The sequence below is a fragment of the Triturus cristatus genome, chromosome 4_1 (assembly GCF_964204655.1).
Source record: "Triturus cristatus chromosome 4_1, aTriCri1.1, whole genome shotgun sequence".
In the NCBI taxonomy this organism is placed as follows: Eukaryota; Metazoa; Chordata; class Amphibia; order Caudata; family Salamandridae; genus Triturus; species Triturus cristatus.
In genome coordinates this window covers 879,561,257-879,584,287 of record NC_140585.1, presented here as the reverse complement: position 1 = coordinate 879,584,287, position 23,031 = coordinate 879,561,257, and the positions used below count along the sequence as shown (strand labels likewise).

General features: G+C 48.1%; 1 protein-coding gene across 2 annotated transcripts in view; it reads right to left on the bottom strand.

The window, feature by feature from the left end:
• Positions 1 to 23,031, bottom strand: part of LRGUK (leucine rich repeats and guanylate kinase domain containing) — a 397,810-nt gene that overhangs the window by 272,400 nt on the left and 102,379 nt on the right. The window lies entirely within an intron of this gene.

Genomic DNA, 23,031 nt, shown 5'->3' with positions numbered 1-23,031 from the left:
GAGTACCCTGCTGTCTCCCACCAGGGTATCGCTCAGTTGCTGGAGGGTGGCACTTCGCATTACTGGTTGGAGTCGCCGCCTGACTGTGATGACCCCCTTGTAGCGAGGTAATTGGCTGGGTCCCCTCTCGACTTTAGAGGGGTCCCAGTCTTGGGATTGCCTCAGGATTTTGAACCTGGGAGACGTTTACAAGGGGGGACCATTATGTTATTTCAGGAGTTGAAGGCCTAGTATTCTCTGTCCAACTTGTAGTTTTTTCGGTATCTCCAGCTGCGCCATGCCCTGCTCGCTCAGATCTGCCCGGAAGATCCTTTGCTGGAATATAATCTGCTGGAGGCGAAAATCTTACAAGGAAAGCTCGGTAAGGGGTGACTTCAGCGCTCTATTGCTCACTTGTGATCCACGCCCTGGATGGCCTGGAGAAGGACCGGCAAAGGTGGGTGTCCTGGGTGGGGGATTTGGATGAGGCCAACTGAAGGGAGGCATTCATGGTGCCTAGAGAGCTGGCAATCTCCAAGTAGCTGCGTATGGTACAATTCAACTACCTGCATGCGACCTATCTCACGCCAAGGCGCTTACAACACTCGCTCCTGGATGTGCAAGCAACATGCATGCAATGCGCACTTACTACCTGGGGGTGTCCAGAGCGGAGGCCCTTTTGGGAAGGAGTGGGCCAAATCCTATCCAGGGTTTTGGGGCTGGACTCTGCAGTTGACACCTAGGATTGCACTACTTGGGCTGTTGGAGGAAGTAGGTGGCCCTTGAGCGGAACGTGGGTTCCTGAGGATGTCTTGCCTGGTAGCCAAACGGGATGTGGCTTGCTCATGGAAACAACAGAAACCACTGACAATTAGGAGTTGGCGTGCAGGGTGGATGGTGTGTCCACCAGGATAAGCCCATTTATGAAGCCTGAGGTTGTCCTAAGAAGCATGAACGGGTATGGAGGGAAGTGGTGTGCTTTCATAGTCTATCGATTTAATATTGCAAGGATATATATTATTAGAACTTGGGTTGTTTCTGTGTCAAGCATAGCTGTTGATTTCACTTTGTATTGTGTGATGGGGTGTCGTGCCGCAGAACCTTTCAATAAAGTTGGTTATAAAAAAAAAAGGTCAAGATGGGCAGAAATCTTTTCTCATCAAAGCGGTAGCCTGATCTCTGCAGATTGTTTGACAACATTGCTAATAAATAAAGACTTGTATATGTAAAAACAGCACGTCACTTAACAGCCAAGATTCCTAAAGCTGCTAAGCAGCACTATACTACAGGGAAACATGTCGTAAGTGCGAAACCACAGCCTTGAGAGAAAAGAGAGAGGCCTATAGCAATGCAGGGATACAGTTGATCATCAGGGCACTCACAAGGAGCATTTTTGTTTTTATTTTTTTATTTTTTTAAATTTTTATTGTGCAGAGAAAAAGGGTACAAGCACGGGCCTACAACCACCTGGGCCGGCCGCTAGTATTCAGAAATGGTCAAGCAGTTCAAAAACAATGACTGGCCCGCAGGGGCTCCGCTAAATGACAGGAGATCAGGCTGCACATAAGGGAAGTCAGGATACACCCTATTTTACATAAATATCAACAAAAGTAAAGAAAACCAAAAAGCAAGGCGAAAAACATTAAAAGGGTGTCTAACCACAGCAGAGGAACTCCACATAGGACCACCCTAGGGTGGTCAATAAAAAGGGGGTCTGAGATGGAGGGGGGGGGGGGCACGGGAAAACCAAATCTATACTCAGATGAACAAATTAAGCAAGGAACCCTCAAGGATCAGGGGGACAAGGCAACATCAGACGTATCCACCAGGGGGGGAGAACAGATAGTCCCTCGATACACATTCCACTGACCCCAGATTCTACCCCACGCCCCCGGTTTACCACGAGCCACATACACCGTCTTCTCCCTGAACATGCACCAGTCCATGTTCTCCTTCCATACGGACACGGTGGGAGGCCGTTGGGAACCCCAAAGCTGCGCAATATCTCTCTTTGCGATCATGTTCCCAAGGGCCGCCCACCGAGCCTGGGCCGCATTATAGTCATTGGGCTCCCACACATTCAGAACACATCGGCGCACCTCCGGCAACAGAGCGACCCCAGTGACTCGTTTCATAACATCATGCACCTGGCGCCAATATTCCGCCACCTCGCGGCACTCCCAGAGGATGTGGAGAAAGGTGGCACTGAGCCCGCAGCCACGCTTACAGAGCCCGTCGTCAGAAAACCCCATCGAGACCAAACGGGGACCCGTCACATAGACACGATGGAGAATCTTAAGCTGGACCAGATGGAGACGGGCCGGGATGGCAACCTCCTTAGGGGATGACAGCGCAGACTGCCAGTCCTCGTCGTCCAACTCAACCCCATCTCCCGTCCATGCCTCCCGAAGACGCACCAAGAGATCAGCCCGATTATTTATTAGTTTTTTATAAATCAGGGAGATAGTACTGTCGGGGACGTGTCCGTCGAGTATACGGTCCTCGAGAGGCGAAGAAACAGGGACCGTGGTCCCCTCCCCAAAGACCGAGAGTAGGGCATGCCGAACCTGGGCATAGCGGAAGAACTCCCTTTCACTAAGCTCGTACTCGCTCTGAAGAGCCGCGAAGGATTTAACCGCGCCTTTAACCCATAGGTCCCCCACTCTGCTAATGCCGATCGTATCCCAGTGCTCAAAGCCTTTCGTTGTCCAGAGGCTTCCCAAGCGCTCTGAGGCGAATAGAGGAGTAGCACACGTTAACCGCTCACTCCAGCCCACAGCTACATTCGCCGCCTTCCACACACGTACCGCAATCCTAGTAGGGCCCGTGAGGGTCCTTCCGGCAGATCGAGAGTAGAGCGCTCTGTTATAGTTACCGCCGGGAAGCAGGAATTTATCCATCTCATATGCCGGGTTCGAGCCAGGAGCGTACGTAGCATGGTTAATGGCAGACAGCTGGGAGGCCCAATAGTACCTTCTAATGTCAGGAAGCGCGATGCCCCCGTCATACCAGGGAAGAGTCAGCTTTGCCAAAGCGATACGTGCACGACCGTCCCAAACCAGTCTCCTCTGCAAACTCTCCACTTCCCTAAAGTAGGCCGCCGGAATGGTATCGAAGGAGTTCTGGAGTGCGTAAAGAAATCTGGGAAGGGACATCATTTTAAACAGTGCTGCGCGACCAAGTGGAGACAAGGGCAACTTACACCACCGAGCCGTATCCGCCCTCAAACGCCGGAGGGGAGACAGGAGATTCTGCTCGTAGCGGACCGCCGGATCCAACGCAACGTATACCACCAAGTATTTAAAGCCGGATTGAGATGTTTGGATCGGAAGCCGAGGCGGCAAGAGAGGAATGCCACCGGAGATAGGATACACGCAAGATTTGGACCAGTTAATTATCAAACCCGAATTTCTCCCGAAGGAAGTAAGGACATCAAAAAGCACATTGAGCGACTTCCGCGGCGAGGTGAGGTACAGAAGAATATCATCCGCGTACAACGAGACCCGATCCTCGAAGCCCGGGGCCCACCGGATCCCTCTGATCGAGGGCTCCCAGCGGAGCCAGGCAGCGAGCGGTTCCAAGGCGAGAGCAAAGAGCAGAGGGGACAACGGGCACCCCTGCCTAGTACCCCTCCCGAGAGCGAAGGGCCGAGAAACCCGCCCATTGACAACAACCTGAGCCATTGGACCAGCATAGAGGAGCTTCACCCAACTAATAAATCCCTCCCCAAAGCCAAACTTCGCCAATACGGCCCAAAGGAATGGCCACTCGATGGTATCAAAGGCCATCGTGGCGTCTAAGGAAACCAATATGGCCGGTTCAGAGAAGTACTCCGCCCTGGCGAGGACGCCATGTAGACGCCGCAAGTTGAGAGCGGTATTACGATGAGGGATAAAGCCGCATTGATCCGGATGTATCAAATCACATATAACTTTCAGCAAGCGATTAGCGAGGACCTTGGCAAGGATTTTCGGTTCGGCATTTAGTAGGGAAATAGGCCTATATGAGGCACAGCGGTCTCTTGGCTTACCGTCCTTGGGAATAACCACTATAGTAGCCAGACGCTGGTCGTCGGTAAGGGAACCCCGCTCAAGCGACTCCAGAAACATACGATGGAGGAAGGGCGCGATTTTATCCGGGCGTAGTTTATACAGTTCAATCGGCAGTCCGTTGGGGCCCATAGCCTTGCCCGAGCGAAGGGAACGAATCACGGTAGCAATCTCGTCGACAGACAGGGAGGCATCCATCTGCTCACGGTCCTCGACGGATAGGCCGGGCAAGGCAATATCCCGCAGCAAGAGACGAGAGTCATCCTCATCTCTATCAGACACCGGGGAGTACACCGCCCGGAGGTGGTCAGCAAAACACTCCACAATCTCACCAGGGTCAGTCACACACACTCCATCCGAAACCCGAAGCTCCGGGACCACACGATTCACTCTCTCCTTCTTATGCAACCAAGCAATCAGTTTACCCGCCTTGTCCCCGGCATCATACAACCTACCCTGTTGCTCCCTATACATGATCTTGGCAGCGTCAGTGACAAGAGACTTATATTCAAACTGCTTCAAGCTGAGGGCATGAAGCCCATCCTGAGTGACACCCGTCTCCAAAGCCGCCTCCAGCCCCGATATTTCAGTCTCCAGCTTCACCACCGCCTCATTCTTAACCCTCTTAGCCTCCACTATCTGGGATAGGGCATGCCCACGGAGCACTGCTTTGAAGGCTTCCCACAGGGACACTGAGGACAACACCGACCCCTCATTCTCGAGAAAATACTGATCAATCGACTTAACAAGGCTATCACGAATCTTGGGGTCTCGCAAGTACCAAGGGTTAATAGGGGCGATCCGCCCAGCGGACCGCATCCCGGTGTCGAAAAGCAACCACAGTGGGGAATGATCAGAGATACCCCGGGCCAAGTGCTTTACCTCTCGAATCCGGGCAGTCTGGGCCGTGGGCATAAGAAAATAATCCAATCTGGAGAGACTCCCATGGGCCCCAGAGTGAAATGTGTACTGACACTGTGTCGGATGCATTAACCTCCAACAATCCACCAGACCGAAGGTATCCAAGAGTCCGCTGAGCCACGCCTGGGCAGCAGGGAGGGCCCTGGGCGGGTGACGATCCAACTCACCCGAAACAACCGAATTAAAATCCCCACCCATAAGCAAAAGACTGTCAGGAAGCTCAAGCAGCATACGACCCAAGTCTGAGAAAGTGGAGTTCTGGAGGCCCGGGGGAACATAAACCGAAACCAAGGAAAGGGACTGTCCCTCCCACCTCCCAGTCAGAGCCACATAGCGCCCTCTATCGTCTAGGACAACACTGGTGATCTCTAGCGGAAGTGAAGATCGTAGGAGAATGCCCACCCCTCTAGAGCCAGTGGTGAAACCGGAATGGGCCACGAGTCGGTATCCCCCCCTGTTCATGGCATGACAAACATTACCAACCAGATGCGTCTCCTGTAAGAATACCACATCAGGAGTCAAACGACGCAAATACTGCAGCACAACACCCCGTTTGATACGATCCCCCAATCCGTTGACGTTCCAAGACATCAGTCTCAACCCGTCCCCCCCCATCCCCTCCAGTAGATCAAGGGTCCCCCAGCAAATAGCGCGACACCTGAAACTGAAACAGAGCCAATACCTCGCCTTGAAAACAAAAAACACAAATCTAAACAACCCCTCCCACCCACCAACCCCCCCCCCAAAATTCAACTCCCCCCACCCTGCACCCCTGCGGTCCAAAAAACCACCCCAACTTGCAGTGTGCCTGTCGCCCTAAAAACCCCATTCTACGAAAAGACCCCGGAGGAGGAAAGGGACCCGTCCCCGCCCGCCCCCAACACAGATCATAATTAAACAAAATGTACAAAAGAAGTAGAACCCAGCCGAACAAAACAAAATATCAAAGTCAAGGACCAAAAGTCACTCCGAAGGACGCCCGCCACCCTCGGTACCACCAGAAGGCCCAGGCCGGTCACCCCGGTCCGGCAGAGAGTCCAGCCAGTCACTCACGGTCGCAGGACAGTCAAAAAAGGTAGTCCGGTCTTCGTATTCCACTCGGAGCCTGGCAGGAAAAAGCATCGAGTACTTAAAACCCAGGTCCCGGAGACGGCGCTTCACCCCCTGGAAACCCATCCGCTGTTTCTGGACAAGTTGGGTGAAGTCCGGGAAAAAGTTAACGGATGAGTTCTCATATCGGACCGGGCCATGTACCCGTGAGGCCTGCAGGATCGCATCTCGGTCTCTGTAGTGAAAAAGTTTTGCGACAATAGGCCTCGGGGGAGCTCCCGGTCGCGGCCGACCGCCTGGGACTCGATGGGCCCGCTCCACGGCAAATAACTTACTCAGGCCAGCGGGGGCAAGCTGTTTGAGGATGAGTTCCTCAACCATAAGATCCACCGGGCGATTGTCGGAGGTCTCCGGAACACCTATGACGCGGATGTTATTGCGTCGAGTCCGTCCCTCGAAGTCCTCCAGCCGCCGGGCCATCAGGTCGTTGGCCGACTTGAGGTCGCCGAGAGCAGTCTGCAGGTCCGACACATCCGTACCAAGGGTGGACGTCCGCAAATCCAGCGATTGAACCCTCTCATTGGTCTTAGAGAGATCCGCCCGGATTAGCGTAACATCAATGGCCACTGTGTCGATTTTACGGGCCAAGGCCTCGTACTGCTGAGCGATGGTCTCCTTGATGCCGTTAATGGCGCCCATGATGTCCTGCAGTGACAAATCCGGAGGGGCGGACGGAACACCCCCAGCGTCATCCGGGAGAACACCGGCCATCCCAGGGGACCCTTTACCATGAGTGTAGCGGTCCATGTTGTTGGTCTGGACCGGTCCCCCACGTAGGGATGTCTTGGTCTTACGCCTCTCGGGATCCCCTCTGCCTCCCATGTGGAACCACCCTCTCCGAAGGGGACCACCGAGCAAGCGTCAAAGTGGCACAGGTGAAGCCGACACGAGCCGTACCAGGGACCGCAATGTGGCGGTGCGAGAGGATCAAAGTCAATGGGCACACTGGTTTCAGGCGGAGGCAAAGGCACGAAGCGAAGGCCGAGTGAAAACCCAGCCGCACAAAGCAACTCCGCTGTCCAGCCACTCAGAGATCCAAAAGTGAAACCGAAAGTGATGAGACGGCCGCTGGCACAGCCCCGATGCCGTTGTTGTTCAACTATGCCCCGGCTCCACAGTTCACCTTCGCACCGGGCACAGCCATCAGTTAAGCCTCAAAAGTTCAAACCACCATAGATCAGGTCTCCCAGGTCCGATTTGGTTTCTGAAAAGAGTTTAGGGTTCAGCCAACGTTCATCTTCCAGAATCCGTCAACCAAGTCAGGATAAGTTCCGAGGAGCAGCGAGGGTCCGGGGAGCCCTGTGCTCACGCGACCATCTTGGATGCGTGCTAGGCTCCTCCTCCCTCACAAGGAGCATTTAGTCAAATTCCTCTCAAAAGATAATGACTTAAAGACTGATGCAGTGGGTTTGGCATTAGAATACTGTGTTTGGTCATGTGAGGGCTAGGTGGTACGAAATGCCAGTCCATCGGCAAAGTGTGAGGGTGAGCCCAACATCAAAGTAGGGGTTGTATAGATTCATGTTCAGGCTGTTCAACAGATAATTCCAATGCACTGATTAGAGAAGCTAGATTGGCATGATATTGAGCCATTCATTGTAAATAACGTGAAGGTACTGTGCCCCAGAAGTCTTTGGAGTTAGTGGTCTGAAGTACATTGCCAAGACGGAAAATGATGGACTATACCCTTTCTCGTTAAGACAATCAAAATGGAAAGGGTAGTCAAATTATTTCTATCCACTGACATGTGAAGATAATGGATGTAGGGATATTCTACCTTCTTTCTTCTGTGATCTCATCACAGAATAGGGGCAATCAATACAGGAAAGCAGGGTGTTTTTTCTATTCACAAAAAGAAATGACAGTAAGCTGTTCATTTTCACTGGCATCAACTATGAAAACTCAGTCGACCGTAGTTCAAAGAACTACATCCTGATCTGATCAGGCCAACATTTGAGATGTGCCTTACAATAACATGAACTAATTAACAACAGGCAGTAAAACAAGGCCATCAGTGGGGTCAACACATCTATAGAAGTAGTTCTGACTTGGAATTAGTCTAAAAGTGGCTCATCACCACAAATCTCTGACATTGGGCTGTGAGTCTCTAAAACTTGTAGAGCAAATCTACAAATAATACTTAAGATGGATGTTGAGGAGAGAAATGAGAGAAAACAGAGACAATTACATTATTTTAGTATGATGTTACGCAGGAAAACAAGCAGAAACACACAATTGGTGGTAACCATTTGGCACTGAGCCATGACAATGTTAGCATATGAAGGAGTTAATGAGTCAGGGGAACTCTGTAAAGGCAATTCACCCCACGGCGGAAGTACAAACAATTCAACAGTGATATTAGGTAGATGTGACACTTGTAAAGTTAGCATTCTGTCATGGCGCAACCTTCTCGAAGGTCTATTGTACATAGGGCTTACAGTCTCACAACCCAAAACTACTTGAAAGAGAAGAATATTAAAGGAACCATTTCTGAAACACAGACTATTGGAGACTAGAACAATCAACTCAAGTGTGAGCTATTCTTGTTCAAGAAGTTAAAGCAAAAAGGCATCACCAGCAGACAGGAAATTCACAGAACTGTTTCAGAACAATGTTCTTCCATTATTGGAACAAACCATTACCCTGATTTGGGGCGTGTTACAAATTAATCAAGCAACTATAAAAACGCAAAAGTTAAAAGAACTGCGTTCTGACATTGTCCCAGCGGCTTAATACCAAAATGCAATGCAAACCGTAATATATGGATCCTTCCGAAGATGCAGCTAAGAGACTTTAAAAAGTGTCATTTTATTTTCATTACAGCGTGAAAGCCTGTGTTTGTGGATATCAATCTACCAAGTTAAAATATGCATGAAGCCTAATACCTTAATGTGGCATATAATGTCTACAGCTAGGGGGAATAAAGACCTTAATGCAATCTTTCAGTTTCTTGTGTTTGATTTTGTTGAGATATTAATTTTTAAGTGTATCTCTTAGGAGCAACAACACACTGTAAAACCTATTTTCTCAGGAGCAATTTGGCATAAAATGCTTATCACCTTGTCTGGCTTTTAAATGAAAATGTCTCCTCAGTTAATGAAGGGTTTAGACATTCAATAACATCAAACATGTAATCCGTCGCTCATGTTAGTACTCGTGTCCATTGATCCTTCCACTGACTCCAACTTACATTCATCCACTTACACAACAACAATAAACTCGTGCATAAACTCAACAGAGTATGAAAGATACATTATAAGAATACATGTACAGAAAGAAAATATTATGCCGCCTAAACATGGAAGGTGTATGCTTGCAATACTAAATAAAACTAAACATAGCAGTAGGTGGCCGTCCTGCAATAGTATAGTACATGTTGTTTTGAAATACCAGCATGGATGCTATTTTTAAAACCAGTTTGTTAGTTTAGGAAAGTGGGGTTTTGTTGCAGTAAACCCCACACTTTTTGCTGGAATTCTGATGCACTTTGACTGAGGGTGCACTGGGTACCTGCCAATCAGGTTCCCAGTGCCTGTGTCCTTTCCTTAAACTGTACCATTGTTTCCACAATTGGCGCACCTCTGGCACACTTATAAGTCCCTGTGGCCTTGTGAACAGACAGAGTCCCTTAGGGCTGCAGAATGTATTGTGCCACCCTGAAGGACCCCACACATAACACATACACACTGCCATTTCAGGCTACGTGTTGTGGTGTGGCTAAACTAAAAGAGTCGACATAGCACACCTTCTTGGTGCCATGTGTACACACCACTGCCTGTGGCATAGGTAAGTCACTCCTCTGGAAGGCCTTACAGCCCTAAGACAGGGTGCACTACACCACAGGTGAGGGCCTAACTGCAGGAGCAATCTGCCCCTTCTGTGTCTTAGTCCATTCTAGGATACTGTAATGCAGTGTAGCCATTATGAATAGATGGGCTGGGAGTTTGTCACAGCTCCATGATTGCTTTACTGAAGACTGAGAAGTCTGGTATCAGACTTCTTGGCATAATAAACCCAAACTGATGTCAGTGATGGATTTATTATAAAATGCTCTGAGGGCATCTTAGGGATGCCCCCTGAAAAACATCCAACTTCTAGTGAATTGGCTGACCGGTCCCTGCCAACCAGAAACCACCAGACCTGTTTCTGACCTCATGTGAGAGCCTTTGTGGTCTCAAAGGTCAGAAACAAAGCCTGCTCTGGGCAGAGGTGCATCACACCTCCCCTTTGCACAGACAGCAGCACTTGGGGATGAGCCTCAAAGGCTCCCAGCTTGTGTTATGCTTATTCGGGCAGCTCTAACTAGTGGAGATGCCTGCCCCCTGTCCCAGCGCCACTTTTTGGCAGCAGGACAGGCGGGAAAATTAGAAAGCAGAGTAGGAGTGTTCACCTTGGTCTGGCACACCCCTAGGGTGACCAGGAGCTGAGGTGAACCCCTCTCTTGAGGATTCTCCATCTTGGAGAATTAGGCCCAATAGAAATAGGGATGTGCCCCTCTCCCCAAAGGGAGGGGGCACCCAAAGGGTGTAGTCACCCTAAGGCAGACTTCTTCAATCTGTGGGGCGCGCCCCCTGGGGGGCGTAACACCATCCTAGGGGGGGCGTGCACTCTACACTAATTTTGCCTTTGTTCCCCGAGTCAGTCTTTTTAGAGAACTCCGGGGAGGGAGGAGGGAGGGGTAATCGATGGGGCACGAAGTGCCCATGCTTTTATTATGTTCACCATCCCAGGAGGGGGTTAATTCATTCAGCTTCAGCTGCAGTGAGGAGGCAGGAAGTCTCCTCGGCTAAAACTGAAGGTAAACGAACAGACAGCCTTCACATTCGATATTATAGTAGAGGAGACTCCTAGCTTCGCACTGCAGCTGAAATGCCTGTCTGTTGGTTTGCTTTCAGTTTAAGCAGTGGAGACATCCTGCCTCTCACTGCAGCCGAAGCATTTCAGCTCTATGAATTAACCCCCTCCTGGGAGGGTTAGCGCTTCCCAGAAAGGAGACAAAGTTTATTTTAAAACTACACAGGCAGGCACGCAAAATGCCAGCCAGCCATGTGTTCTTTTAAACAGACTGCAAATTGCTTGTCTGTAAATAAAGAAGCATGTTTCCTTTTATCACACAGATTAGTCAGGCAGCCCTAGAACACAAGTAAAAGTTATTTCTATTTATATTTGCAGTTCAAAGTATGCATGGACAAGTACTGACAAAACAGCTTTAGGTGACTGCTTATTTTTGTACCGCCTGGGCATCAAAATAATGAGCTGGCAACCCTAATCACAAGACTGGGAGTTTGTTGCAGGATCACCACATTATTTATTTCCTCCATGCTGATCCCTGGTTACTGCCATATTAGCAATAGTTTAACACTTTTGAAACCCTACGCTGCCGTCCATAACATTCTGAGTTACTTCAAACGTCGGGGAATGCACCTTGGCATTCAGACAACTCGCTCCTCATTCTCGCCCTTCACTTTCACACTCACCATGCACTCACACTGATCCCCAGGCACTCACACCATTCACCCACTTACACTGCACTCACAGTGATCACTCTGCACTCACAATGCACTTGCACTGTTCACCCTGTACCTCACCCTGCAATCACGCGAGCACACTACTCAACCTGCGCTCAAGTGACACTTCACTCACCTGTCCCCGCCACTGCTCAATCTGCAATCTCACTCAAATAAGCCCACCACTAACCATACATTCATTCGTCCCACTCTACACTTATATCTGCACCCAAATTCATATGGTCACCTCGCTCACCCTGCAGTCACTCCTCTTACCCTACTCGCAAACTGTCGCATGGCTCCCTGTGCACTCACATGAGCACTCCTGCCACCCACACAGCTCAGAGGGTTAATGTGCCTGCTCCATACAATGTGTACCATGCAGATCACAGAACTGAGTGTGAGTAAACAATGAGTAGCGCTATAACAAAATGAAGAGAGATGAGGTGCATCGTTGGTGAGTGGTAGTGAGGAAATTCATGGAGCAGGAGGAAATGTGGTAGGGGCACCAAAAAGACTGTTGTACTGTGTGCAACCAACAAGTGCTTGGGCCAGCCCTGGCTGGGAGTGTTAGCCCCCACCTGAAGTTCTGGTCTAGTTGCGCCCCAGTACACGAGTATGGGCATGTCGTGCCTCATCAAGATTTTCGTCCTAAAGTACAAAAGGACACATTTACATGCACTGCAATCCAGCTTTCCAGGGGGCCCCTTGATAGACAGCTCTGCTTTTGCCCTGATGGCCTAGAATAATTCCTAAACAGATTCTTGTAAATACCGTTTTATTTTGTTTCTTTTTAATGTGATTGATGTAAGGAGTCTATTACTATTTGCAGAGAAATGTTTTTTTCAAGCAACAACCATAAAATAGTTTATTTTAGATCCAAGCGGGTCCTCACATATGAGAAATTGAAGGATGTCACAGATATTATTCGCTGTAAAATTAGTGGGCTGCTGCTTTGTTACAACAGTTAAACCACACATCACTATCTATGAATATTAGATGTAAACGCTTTTAGAATTTCAACCATAGTGCCTGTGCACCGTTAGTAGCATGGCTAAAGAGGGTAAGGCAGAGCTGAAAGTAAATCATTTATTCTCAAAGCTGTACTGAACAGGGGCCCCAAAAATAGTTTTGGCCCAGGGCACCCAAAATCCTTAACATGTCCCTGCCACCACAAAGTTTGTCAGACAACATTGCTATGCAGTAAAATAGACATCATTCATTTATTATTAGTTCTATTTTTTTTAAACATAAGCCCGACGTGTCCTTAACCCAAACTGTTTCAGGCAAGCAACTTTTCGTACTACTTAGGAATTCTCAATTAGGTGTTCGTTCAACGCCCTCTCTGTGGACTTTCAACTTTGTCTTCGGGTCCATAACAGGTTGGTGGGCAATTATCCCATTATAATGCTGCCTAAAACGTTTGTTAATGATTTCTAGAGAAGATTTGTTTCTCGTGTGCCAGCTTTGAGCTAGGGAGTGCTTGAAAAATCTGACAACACTGTCTCCCTTACAGTCCCTGTCTTGGCTGAAAATGTCGGCAGAATATTCAGCTTTGAGAGAAAATGCTATCAAAACTCTCTTGCATTTCAGCTCGTCCTATTTATGTGAGATTGGGTTCTCAGCACTTGCTGTATTAAAGACTAGGGGGCAGATTTACAAGCGCCCTGCGCCACCAGTACGTCACTTTTCATGACATACTGGTGGCGCAGGGGGCTCCTCCATATTTACAAGGATGGGAAAAGCCACCCTGCGTGACGTTTCCTCTCCTTGTAAATACGGCCCCATCACACGCAGCACTTTGTGTTGAAAGGTTGTTCCATGGGTATTGCTGTGGGTGTTCCCACGCAACACCCATGGAACAAGACATCTCCAGATTTACGAGGAATCGTAAATCTGGAAACGCGTCTGAATGCTACGCCACCCTAAATGTGGCGAGGCGTAACGAGGAGAAATGTTTTCATTTCTCCTCGTTTTTCCCTCTTTCAATGCGTGCTGCATTCTACAGCACGCATTGAAAGAGGAAAATGCCTGTAGTGATTGTTTATGCGCAGGAAGGTGCCCCTTCCTGCAAAAAAACAATCTCCCCACGACGTAGGCATCCTTGCACCATGGTGCAGGGATGCCTACGCTAGCGCATGGCTGCAGTTTGTGCACCAGCGCAAGGGGAAGCACAGAGATGCGTCATATTCTTGTAAATATGTTGCATCCCTGTGCTTCGGAAGTGCCTTGTAGATCTGCCCCTGGATGTGGACCACAACCTGCCAAAAATCCATCCACAGATTGACCGTCTGTGGCGAAAAACAGGCACACCCGTCACATCTATGTTGGTGGTGTTATCAATCAATGTCATGTGTAAAACAAAGCATCCTAGTAAAAACAATTTGCGCATATTTTATCTAGGAAATGGTGGTTTGAGCTGTGTAATAATCTGTCATTTCACCACACCCACTCACAAACCTGCACTTTACTAAACACTCTTATTGTGTTGAACATTATTTGCTGGATATGGCCCAGGATATGCGCGCGGCGGTCGATTATGTAATGTACCAGATTCCAGAAATTTCTGTCAGGTGTTGGGGGGGGGGGGGAGGCAAACAGCTAAAAGAATTGAGCTGGGGGGGCTCAGACTACAAAAGTTTGAAGACCTCTGCCCTAAGGGGACAGTAGCCATTAGCTACTGCCCCGACCTCAGTAACATCCTTAAATGTAGTATGTAAGAGCTCCCTTGAACCTTGTTCCTCTGATTCGATGACCTATGAAGGACCATAGCACTGTGCAGCAATGGAGAAGAAGATGATGACTGACTTGTCGCCAGCCCTACTGGCCTGTCTCCTCCTCCAGCGGCCTTGCTTCAAGAAACCAGCGTGACCTGCAGCCAGCAATCTCCAAGAACCCTGGGGACCTGTGCTGTCTTCAACAAAGACTCTGCTCTCCGGTGGACACTGGATTTGCCCAGCAAAGAAACCAATATGAGGACTCCGGATCCAGGCAGGTCCGTGACACTTGAACCACTCTGTACGCAACGCCCCTGGCCCGAGTCCTGGTGGCTCACAGACCCAGCCTGTGTCCCTAAACCTGTAACCAGTGCCTCTACGAGGTGCCCCCAGCCTCCATAGGATAACATTGGGCCCAGTGACCTCTGCACCCAGTCATCCCAGTGTCGCTGGTGGTGCAGTACATACCTTGGTCCGACCCTTGCCCAGTGTTGACCCAAACGCCTGGAGACTGAATCTCAAAACCGTTTACTTACTTTTAAGTTACTCACCTGTCTTTTTCCCATAGGACTGCGTTGGTCTCTCACTGCCCTGTACTAAGTGTGATCCTGTATACAAAGTATCTTTTTCTGTACTGAAAAGCATTTCATGCACATGTAAAGTACTGTTTGGTGCTATACGAACCTATTGCCAGTAATTTGAAAGTATTGCATAACGGTCTACTTACCTGCAACTGAGTTCAACTTGGTTCCTAGAAATAAAAGTAACTAAAGTAATATTTTTCTACAAACATTAGCCTGGAGTCAGTCATTGAGAGTGTGTTCCTACCTTGTATGGGTATTTACACCACATACATTCACGCTGCCCTCTGATGAGCCTAACTGCTTAGCTCAGCTACTACTAAATTGAGAGTAAGGTATTATCTACGTTAACCTCTGCCATACCTTTGGGGACTCACTGGACTCTCTGCACACTATACCTCTTTTTAGTATAGTATATACAGAGCCGGATTCCTACAGTTAGTCACCGTGGAATGGTAAAAAGATGAACTTATGGACAATACCATTGCATGACAGTGGCCCGGTCCAGAGGCAGTAGCTTCACAGGATACAGCATACTGCATGTGAAATGAACGGCAAGCAAGCATCCTGTTACTAGTGACTCAGGAGCTGAAGTATGCATCTAAAAATAAGGCAAATATAACAAAGAGTGGGAAACAAATGAGAGGAAGAATGGAAAACTGAAGGACTGGCACTGAAGAGCACTCATTTTCAGGTGGATGTGCATATGATCAGAAAAATGCTGTCATTCATAGGGCAATAGGGCCAACATCCGATGAGGTTGACCCATTGCCTCGTGCTGAATGTTATCATGAATGCAACTGGATTGCTCAAGCCATTACTTTTATTGCCCTGTGAGTGCCAGCATTTGTATTCAATGAAAAAACAAAAAAGGGAGGCAGGGGAATTTACACAGGCTTTTAAATTGAGAAGTACAATAATACCTCCCATCTTCTATGCTTTTCTAGATCTTCCCCATTGTTTACGGATTATTGTTTTTAGATACAGCTGATATTCCACTGCAGAAATAACTGACATTTTGCTGAGTACCTATAAATCGGTACATTCTGCTTTTCAAATGCTAACCAGTGCAAAATATTCTCTACGCAAACAACTTTGCTTTTACCTGCGGACATAGTGGCAAAAAGAAATATTGCAAGGGCATGGAGTGCGATTCAACCTCCGAGGGTTACAAAGTGGAAGGCAGACCTCTACATAAGCAGTATATCAAGGATGTGGCTGTCCAAGGAAGTGGGGCAAGATATGGGTCGGTGGGTAGAGTATAGAGGGACCTGAAAAGTTAAAATGGTGGATGATGCTACGGGAGGGAGGGTCGTATGGAGTTTCATAATTGTTGAATAGGAGCGATGAACCCAATGCCCTCACTGACGCTGCCCAAATGATTCTGTATAACTGAAGTGTGTTGTCGAGTATTTGTTCAATAAAAAGAATAAAAAAATTGTTCAGTCCCAATTTTGGACTGATCATAATAGAAAAATCACAGGAATTCTATGGCACACATCTGCCAACTAGGAATCCACAAGCATAGGTAGGACCAATAGGTCTCACCTTCATAAAGTGAGTGCTAAGCTATCGGCTATGCCAATGCTTGCTTGTAAAGGAAAAAAAAAAGAAAAATACTGGAAGAAAACCAAACATATCTTAACCCCTTCGCAGCGGCACAAATTCCGCCGCTGCGCTGGGGGGGTTTGGGGTCAGCGCGGCGCCGCCATGCTCATGACGGAACCACTCCGTCATGAGTCACGGGCGAGCTGTGCTCATGACGGAGTGGTTCCGTCACGACTCCGCCCACTTGCATTGTTCGCCCGCACAGGCGGGGAATCAGTGCCGCGTGGGCGGAGCGGCCGCCAACGGCCGCAGCATGACGTAACCACTCCGTCATGAGCACACGGCGCCCGTGGCTCATGACGGAGTGGTTCCGTCATGAGCAGGGAAGGGGTTAAGGTATCTCAAAACTGGATATTGACATCAATGATTTCCATCGTCATGAATTGTATGCTTTATTTTTAATTAGTTTTCATGTCGAATACTGAGCAATTCAAAAAGACTAGCTCTAAAAATAACAATGAGGAATTTCAATCAATTAATCAGTCAATAACTGTTAGAAACAACAGCAGAAATACTCCCTGAATCATCCCCTTTAGAGGACTGACTGCTTACTGATCATCTACACAAAAAAGCCACCTCACTCACCTATAAAAAAAATATCAATAACCGGACAGGCCCACTTGACCGACTCAGGGCGCTTCGGCAGACAGCGGTTGGAGACATGGACGACCCCGACTGGTGAGATGCGATTGCATCGCCTAAAGAGGTGGCAATCTCCACTAGACTGCGGTTGGTACCGTTTAAAATATTACACAGGACCTATTATTCACGGGTAATACTACATAAGATGGGAAGAACTCCTGATCCATACTGTTTACGCCTCTGTGGCGACATAGGTACATTTTATCACACCTTGTGGGAATGTACAAAGCTTACACCATACTGGGCGGCAGTGATGGAAACTATCACGGAGGTCACCGAGAAGCAAGTCTTGCCTGAGCCTAAATGCTGCCTCCTCAACATCTGGGGACCAACAGACCTCAACCACGCTGAACGTCAGTGGGCAACGACAGGCATGATGATAGCCAAACGAAATATAGCACAAAAATGGGGAGCAGGTAGTATACAGACTTTAATGGACTGGTGTGGAGATCTGGATGTAGCCATGGTAGCAGAGAAGACCACATTCATTCACAGGAAATGCCCAAAGAAATGGGGAAGGGTGTGGGGCAAATGCAACGTGTATAGGGGGAACATCTGTACACCTCCGGGGTTGGATCATGACTCAGACGATGACATATAACATTACCGCGGTCATATAAATGATGCTGTCCCTGTGAAAACTGTATACCGAATGACTGTATGTGCATAATACAGTGATTGTAAAACTGTATATGCAGATTATTTGTTGTTTCAATAAAATATTTTAGAAATAAATAAATAACTGTTAGAAATGGGATTTCTGGTAGGCAAAGGCATGTGCCAAAGCCAGGCAGAAACCACCACTCTGGTCAGGGTAAGGGAGCTACACTCCTAAAATAACCCCTGCTCACCCCCTTGGTAGCTTGGCACGAGCAGTGTGTAAAACATTTGCACATAACCAACAGTAATACAGTGTAAGCACTACAAAAGGACACCACACCAGTTTAGAAAAATATCCAATATTTTAATATACTTAAGACAAGACCAACAAGCATTGGCATAGCCAATAGGTCTCGCCTTTGGGACTTTTTAAGTGTTTAGCCATGCAACAGTTGCATAACTAAATACTTAGAAGGTCCCAAAAGCAAGACCTATTGGCTGTGCAAAGCGGCCGTGCGGCCCGAAAGTGCTCCAGATCGTGATCAAACATCAAAGCGGCCGTGGGGCCGCGAAAGTGAAAGTAATCGCGGTAAAGCGCGGCGCAAGCGCCCGCGCACATGCACTGTAGCTCTATGCTGGCCTGGTAGCACTTTTTGGAGCCCTCTCAATAAGTCTCGCCAGACCAGCGCATGCGCTGGGTCAGGCGAGACCTAAAACCGATATAAATCCACAATACAGTACTTAAAAATCTTGGTTATCAAAATATGCTTGAAAAACAGTTCCTTGATGTCGATAGCTCCATCCAGGGCTATCACAGCGTCGTGAGCAAACAAATCCAAACAGTTCTGGCTGACTACGGTGTCGCGGGCCAGCTACGGTGTAGGAAAGGCCCGCAAACAGTGCCTTTTAGAAATGCAGGGCGTCGGCGACCTCTCGTTGAGCTTCCGAAGGCGTCGGTTCCAGAGGTCGGTGCCGGAGTCGTCGGGGCCCACGAGGTCACACGCGTTGCAGATCGATCTCCTCTTTGTTGAAGTCAGGAGCGCTGGCGACGGGTGCTGCGGTGCGAAGTGCAGCGGTGCGGCGTGCGTTGCCCTCAGGTGGCGGTGCGAGCAGCGGCTCGGTGGTGGTGTCAGATGGCGTCGTCGGCTAGACCAGGGTTGCGGTGCGAGGTGAAGGCAGTGCTCGTCACGGTGCTGGCAGGTCACGTTCCAAGCAGCGGCATCGTCATGGCTGAAGGGCTGTTGTCGGCTGACGAACTGGAGTCGATGGCGCCGGCGTCGGTAGGCCAAGGCTGCGGAGCGTCGTGTAACTTTATGAGCGGTGCCCTCGAACCACGGTGCAAGCAGAGGAGTAGATTTCGGCATGGAGCGGCATCGTCAGGGATACCAAGGCATCGTCGTGAAGCGAGGAGGTGCAGAGTGCAGTGCCCACAGGTCACGGTGCGTGCAGCGGCTCGGTGGCGGCATCAGCAGGCATCATCGGTGAGATCAGGGTCGCAGTGCGGCGTTGCGGCGGTGCCCTCTGCAGTGCCTTAAGGACACGGAGTCGACAGCGGCAGCGTAGACGTCGCTGGGTTGCTTTTCTTCTGTTGCAGCACAAACCACACAGTCCCCAGTGCTGAAGGCAGAGGAGCTTGAAGTCTTTGCTGTTTCTGAGACTTCTTGAACAGGGGGCAAGCTCTACCTCAAGTCCTTGGAGAAACTCACAAAGTAGATTGCAGAAAGTTCAGTCCAGTCCTTTCACTGCCCAAGACAGAAGCAGCCACTGCAGGCCAACACAGCAAAGTGGTAGTTTCTCCTCACGGCTTCTCCGGCTCTTCTTCTTGGCAGTCTTCTTGGTCCAAAAGAGTTCTAAAGTTCAGGGGTCTGGGCCCCAATATTTATATCCCAAAATCCTTTGATCTCTTAGGCAGAGAGTGTCTGTGCCCAGCCAGAACCAGTTGTGCCTTCTCTGGTGTGACTTCCTGGCAGGAGGTGGAGAAGGCATGGTCCGAGGCAGACCAGGCCCTTTGAGGTGTAAGGGAATCACCTCCTCCCCCATTGCAGCCCAGGTCTATTGAGCCCTTTCCTGACCCACCTAGACTATCTGGAGCCACTCCTGCTCCCCAGCCTTCTGTCATCCAAAACCCAGACAGGCAATCCACATTCCAGCAGAGGCACGCGGGATGACTGAGCAAGAAAATAACTACTTTCTAAAAGTGGTATTTTCAAATCACCTTCACTAAAAGATGCATCTTTAGATTCTGAGTTCAGGCATAATAAACGTTATTTTCCTACCTAATTCCCCAGGCCAGTTATGTTTATAAGATGTTATAAACAAACTTCCCATTCTGTCCTATGGGGAACAGGTAGCCTTGCAATAGCGAAAACCGAAATTGGCCATAATTCACTATAAGGACAGGCCACACACACAAGGGCATGTCGTATCTTTGACATACACTGCACCCTGCCCACAGGGGTACCTTGGGCCTACCTTAGGGGTGGCCGACATGTAAGAAAAGGGAAGGTGAGGGACTGGCAAGTGCGTGCACTGGCCAAGTCAACATGGCAGTTACAAACTGCGTGCAGACTCCGCAATGGCGGGTCTGAGGTACCTTTTCCGGGCTACTCATGTGGGTGGCACAATCAGTGCTGCAGGCCCACTAGTAGCATTTGATTTACAGGCCCTGGCACACTCAGTGCACTTTACTAGGGACTAACAAGCAAATTAAATATCCAATCATGGACACACCAATCCATAACACAATTTACCACAGGAGCACTTGCACTTTACCACTGATCAGCAGTGAGAACATTGCGCAGAAACACTACGCCAGCAAAAACAGAGTCAAAACCGGGAGGTCAGAAAGCAAAAACTCAGGGGAAACACGCCAAAAGATGCCAAGTCTAACAATAACTTTCTTTGATTTTTCAATTCTTTCTTCTCTCTATTCACATTTGTAAAAGTGATATACATCTTTTTCACCATTTGCCTTTCACCCACGGTAATCTGTCGGAAAGAGCATACAGTTCAGTTCTGGCTTCGGCAATCCACTTAATGTGTCTGAGCCAATGAATATTATGACCCAGATCACACACAAGGCGATCTGAAATGATCTCTCTATTAAAGTAGTCATGCGTATTTCCTCAAATGGATATCCACAAAAGCACTGGTGCTAACTTTATATAATCTTCTGCATAAGCAAAGCCTAATTCTTCAGAAAGGCAGTAATGAAGGCGGACTAATAAACACACGCAAAAGCGATTTTCTTCCAACTGTAGCTGTTTAACATCACAGTATCCATAAACAGCAGCTCTATAGGTAAAAATAGGTAGACACATTCATCTATATATTTCTATCAGGACTCACATATGTTTATTCCCAAAGCTCGATGCAAAATTAAACAAAACTCCAAGTGAATTGAGGCGGGGGGGGGGGGGGGGGGGTGTAGAGCCGGAATTATTTTTGACATGCAGACTGTAAATATACCCATTCCGTAAGTACTGTTATTGTGATACCTATACCTGTAACCACGGTCTACATTGCTGTTACACCAACTGCAACTGCGGTATCTACAAGATATCGTAGTTGGTTATTCTAGCCTGGATCAATGGTACTAAAACTGCATAGTTTTTGACATGTCAGGATGTTATGCATGAAAATCAATAAAGTATGTTTTAGAAAAGAAAAAAAACCCAAGTGAATAATTGAACCTAAGGCACCTATTTGAGAGACAAGGGGACCAGAAATTGAATGGGTCAAATTTGATCCTAGATATGGAAAATGGTTGATCTCTATACACTTGCCCTTGATGCAAATTGGCCTTCTTTTACATGATTTTGAGCCACACACCATATAATGGGTATAAGAAATATTTGTTTCAATGAGCAGGTTATCCATGTATTAGACAAAATTAGCAATAAGTTCCTTCAAGACATTAGGAGTTTATATCAATAAAACAGCGTCATCTGCATAAAGTAAGGCGGGGATAGGGGGTAGAGCCAAACTTGTGCATATTCTTCACTGTTGAAATCAGGATAGCATTTAAACCATTTACATATTAAATAAACAAAATAGGGACCAAGGCATAGAGCACACCCCACCCCAGTCCAAAAGGCACAGTACATTCACCCTCTATACCATACCTTACTGATGTAGAGACACAAGAATGTAAGTCTCAAAGTAAGTCCACCAAGTTCTTGGCCAAACCCATATCGGATAGGATACTCCAGAGCTTGACCAGTAAACCCTGTATACTTAATGATAATTAGTTTTACTTTTAAACACTGCTGCTATGTACAAATTCCTTCCCTAGTGACATATTGAACGACTGTTAAGGTCTTTGAGCTATTGGCCCATGCTACTATCCTATGTAAAACTACGTTAACAATAGACTCTAGCAGGGAGATCAGCCTGCAACAACGGGCATCTTGTCTGTTACACTTTTTAAACACAAGGACGATAAAGCCCGCATGCCAAAGAGATTGGCAGTTTAAAAGCGTCAGCTGCATTTGTAATTAATGGCGCCCAAAACTCAATATTTTCTTTAAAGTGGTCCATGGGGATCCCCATCTGGACCTGGAGCCTTGCAAGATGAACTTAGGGTAGCTGTAAACACTTCATGAAGCTCAAATCAAATATCTAAGGTGAAAAGTGGAAAGAGCGCCACTGATATGTCCTCTTTACCCATACCAAGACAGTAAATGGATCTGAAATGCTCCACCCACAATTCAGCATCAGACTGACATGCATGGGTTTTCTTTGAGTTAACAATCTTCCAGAACCCGTTTGTAGCATTATTTTTACAAGACCTCACTAGATTTTCCCAGGTTTCTTCTCTAAGTTTCTACTGCACCCTCTCTAAACTTTACTCTCACTCTCTCAAATTCGGCTAAATCCCTATGATTCACTTGTCAATGAAGGAGCACATCAAAAACTCAGGGGTTGGTCAATCTCTGGTCCTCTCCAAACTGGACTATGGGAATGCTATCCTCACAGGGACCCCGAAATCGCACCTTGCTCCCCTCAGATCAGTACCAAACATGGCAGCCAGGCTCATAACAGATATCAAACGGTATGATCACACCACGCCTGCATTCAAGACCCTCAAATGGCTTCCTATAGAAAGAAGATGCAATTTCAAGACTGCCTGTATCACCCACAAAACCATTCACTCGCACACCCCTGAAAATTTACATACCAAACTCATTAAAGCAGGTAGAATCAGATCACTGAAAAGCTCCAACATACTTCTTCTCATCACTCCCAAACTAAAGAAGAAAATTGCCCAGGCTCGCTCGTTCTCGCGTAACGCTACCAGCATATGGAACTCTCTCCC